General features: G+C 39.8%; 1 pseudogene; it reads right to left on the reverse strand.

Annotated features, from left to right (window-relative positions):
* Nucleotides 1-575: 575 nt before the first annotated feature.
* LOC124250375 (carcinoembryonic antigen-related cell adhesion molecule 21-like) overlaps nucleotides 576-3,982 on the reverse strand; it is an 89,907-nt pseudogene continuing 86,500 nt past the window's right edge.

A 3,982-nucleotide genomic window follows, 5' to 3' on the forward strand; every position in this document is an offset into this window, starting at 1 on the left:
CTCAACTAGGACATTCAATTTAGAGCTGTGGTTCTATCAGAAAGGTTTCCAATGATATCCTAGTTACAAGGAATACAGAGTCTTACTGAACCTACACAAAAAACTCTATCGACACAAAAATACTCTATTGACACAAAAAATTCTGGAAGACTCTAGGAATTCTTTGAGAGGAATCAGTCAGGGGGAAAATGATCAGTGTTGATACTCACATGGATGTGCTCCTGACTATTCCTGATGTCTGTATCACAGTCCAGGCATCGTCCACGCCTCCACTTGGAGGAGGCGTAGAACTGGGATTCCTGAGAGCTTATCATGGGCTCCCACCTCTCACTGCACAACCACTTCTCATCCTTCTACCGTGGAGATGGTGGAACTGAGACCAACAAGAGCTTAAATCTGGGGTGGAATTTGGCATTGAGCCAACAATAATGACAAAACCAGTTCACATTGGTGAAGATTTATTGACTTAATGCAAGTCTTCTAAGGAATTGCCACCTTCATCATTGACTATTACAACAACTCTACTTTAAAAGTGTATCAGAACCCTCATTCTACAGATAAGACAAACAATCTGTTCAGAGATTAGTAACAGAGGATGAGAAGAGATCCAGAGGGCCTGACTCATATTTCACATCCAGCCTCAGAGGTCAATTTTGCTGGAACTGACCAGGTTGGAGACTTCACACTGATGATCCCCAGCATCCTCCCTTCTGACAGGGTCTATAATGAGAGTGCTGTTGTCATGGGACAGCTTCAGTCTCTCTGTGAGCCATAGACTCTGATTACTGAAGAACCACTGGATGGAGATCCCAGTGTCATTTGTGAGGCAGGTCAGGACCACGGCATCCTTGTGTTCTGTGACTGTGGTGTTGCTAGCTTGGTTGGAGAGCTGTGCCACTGACTCTGTAGAGAAACAGAGGAGGTGACTGACAGAGTGGGCCTGGGATCTGGGGCCATTCTCCTTCCTCAAAGATCACAGCCACTCACGGGGCCCCAGTGAGCTCTAAAATAGTGACTCAGAGGATGGCCTTGATTCCTGCAGAAGGATGAGTGTCTTTGTTCAGATGAAAATCTGTAAGGAGATGGCTGTACCTCCCACGTTGATCCCCAGATAACCCCAAGGGTACCCCTGATGAGTTCCCCAGTATATCTCTGTAGTATCAGCACCAGGAACTGCTACTCATCCCATGTGTCCTACAAACTCATCATCAGGTTGAATTTTTCTCTCATGAACTTTTACTGATCTTTTTCCTAGAACTTTCTTTGATGTCAATAAGATCAGGCCACATTCACTATAGAGTCTTACATGTGTTTGGGAAGGCAGGCTTGCCAGCCCTGTCTGTCTCTGGGGCCAAGGGGACATTACATAAAGTGAGAATGCATTTACTTCTTGTTAAATAATTTATTAGGGAGTGAAGATGGCCACACCAGGCTTCACAACCTTAGGACCTGGAGAACATATAATATAAAGAATTTTTTACTCTGAATATGACTTTTATTTCTTGGCCTGTGGACTGAATATCACAGTGAAGGAAATCTCTAGAGAGAAGTGGTTAGAGAAAAGACATGGACTGTTAAGAATATAAGGAAACTACTCAATATGACAAAGGTCATAACTGAAATGCCTGAAGCTGGCATGTTACTCAATGGTGAAATACTGAAATTTTCCTCTATGATCATGAACAAGACAAGAATGCTGCTTTCGCCACTTCTATTTAACATAGTACTAGGAGTACTAGGCAGAACAATGAGGCAAGAAGAAATAAAAGGCATCCAAATTGGAAAGGAAGAAGAAGAATTATCTCTTTTAGCAGAAGACAAAATCTTATATGTAGAAAACTCTAAAAATTCCATCTGGACACAAAAGAACTGTTAGATCTAATATACAAATTCCACAAAATTGCAGGAAACAAAATCAACATTCAAAATATGTTTATGTTTATATACAATAATAATAAACAGTCCAGAAAGGAAATTAGGAAAACAATTCCATTTCCAATAGCATAAAAAAGAATAAAATACTTAGGAATAAACTTAAGGAGGTGAAAGATGTGTATACAGAAAACTATCAAACATTCTGAAAGTAATGAAAGAAGACACAAAGAAATGGAAAGGCATCCATGTTTATGGATGGGAAGAATTAATATTGTTAAGATGCCATTATACCCCCAACTATCTACACATTTTATACAATCCTTATCAAAATCTCAGTGAAGTTTTTGCAGAAATAGACAAATCCAACCAAAAATTCAAGGGAACCTGAATAGTTAAAACAATCTTTAAAAAAGAGAATAAAATTGGAGAATTCCCACATCCTGATTTGAAAACCATAGAGCTGAAGAATCAAAATAGTGCGGCACTGACATAAAAAGATACATATAGGCCATGGAATACAATAGAGATCCAGAAATAAAGCCTCGATTATGTGATCAGATGATTTTGACAAGGGAGCCCAGACCATTCAATGGAGAAAGGACAGTTGTTTCAGCAAACAATTTTGGAAAACTGGATAATTCCATGCAGAAGAATGAAGTTGGACCAATGTCTTACATCATGTACACAAATTAACTCAAAATGGATCAAACTCTAAGGGTAAGACCTAAAACTATAAAACTCTTAGAAGAAAACGTAGGGGAAAATCTTCGTGACATTATATTTGGCAATGATTTCTTTAATTTGACCCTAAGAACACAAGCAAAGAAAAAGAAAAGAAAAAACAGACAAATTGGACTTTGTTAAAAATAAAAAACAAAACTCCAATTCATCAAAAGACACAATCAATAGAGCGAAAGGTCACCTATGAAATGGGAGAAAATAATTTGCAAATTACATATCAATAAGGGGTCAATATCCAGAACATACAACTCCTAAACTCAATAAGAACAAAACCAAATGACCTGATAGAAAAATGGGCAAAGCTCTTGAATATATGTTGCCCCATAGAAAATGTACAAATAGCCAATAAGCACATGAAAAGATGCTCAACATTATTAATCCTTGGGGAAATGCAAATCAAAACTACAATAGCATAACCTTTCATATCTATTAGAATGGCTACTGTCACTGTGGATAACAGTATGGTGATTATTCAAAAATTTTACACAGAATGCAATGTGACCTATTATATCCAGGCTCTGACTGTTGATTGACAACATGTAGGTGGTGTTCTGAATCTCAGGTTCACATTAACAATACAGGGCCCTTGTGCTCCACTGGGTTGAAGTTGCTGATTGTGATGATGGCTGTAGGTAACTCTTCTGTGCAGGTTGTTAACACAGAACATTGCCTTGTGTGGTACCTTGATTTCTCCCATGCATCTTCACTCAGAGTTGGCATCTCTCACCTCTCATTCAACCCGAGTCCTTAAAAGAATAAGACAGGCTTGTGTATCTCAAGACATATTCATGAGGATCAGAGCACTCAGTGAAAGTAAGGGTACCCGTGCCATGTCTGGGAGAAAGCACAGACTTTCTCAAATATCAATATGTTAGCAGGATTTGGTCATGAAAAGACACAGGACAGGGGAGAGACACACACAACCCCCACTTCACCCTCCAGCCCTCTTATGGGTCTTCACTAACCAGTTGACTGCCTGGCTAAACAGGGATGAATCCTTCCCACTGTAGACACCCCCATCACCTAGAGAGTTGTATTTTCTCTGGGGCACCATTTTCAATGTTCTCCTATAGATGGGTAATGATGGGTCTGCTTTGAGCAAAAGTAGTACCTGAGAACCAGGAGCAAGTACAACAATCGGGAGAGTAATCAGGCCTCAGGGCAAAGATGTGGATCAGAACCTTCCAGGTGATTTTGACTGACAGGATGCAGTGACCCAATAATCAATAGAGTCTAAGGAATGATCCAGAAAAGAGTGACAGGACAGACAGAAGCTCCTCAGCTTTGGAAGCAAAACCTGATATCTGCCATTGTTTTTCTTGAGTTGCCTCGTGAAAACTGACTGAGTCTCATTTTTCCTTTCATT

This window comes from Equus quagga, chromosome 13, assembly GCF_021613505.1.
Source record: "Equus quagga isolate Etosha38 chromosome 13, UCLA_HA_Equagga_1.0, whole genome shotgun sequence".
In the NCBI taxonomy this organism is placed as follows: Eukaryota; Metazoa; Chordata; class Mammalia; order Perissodactyla; family Equidae; genus Equus; species Equus quagga.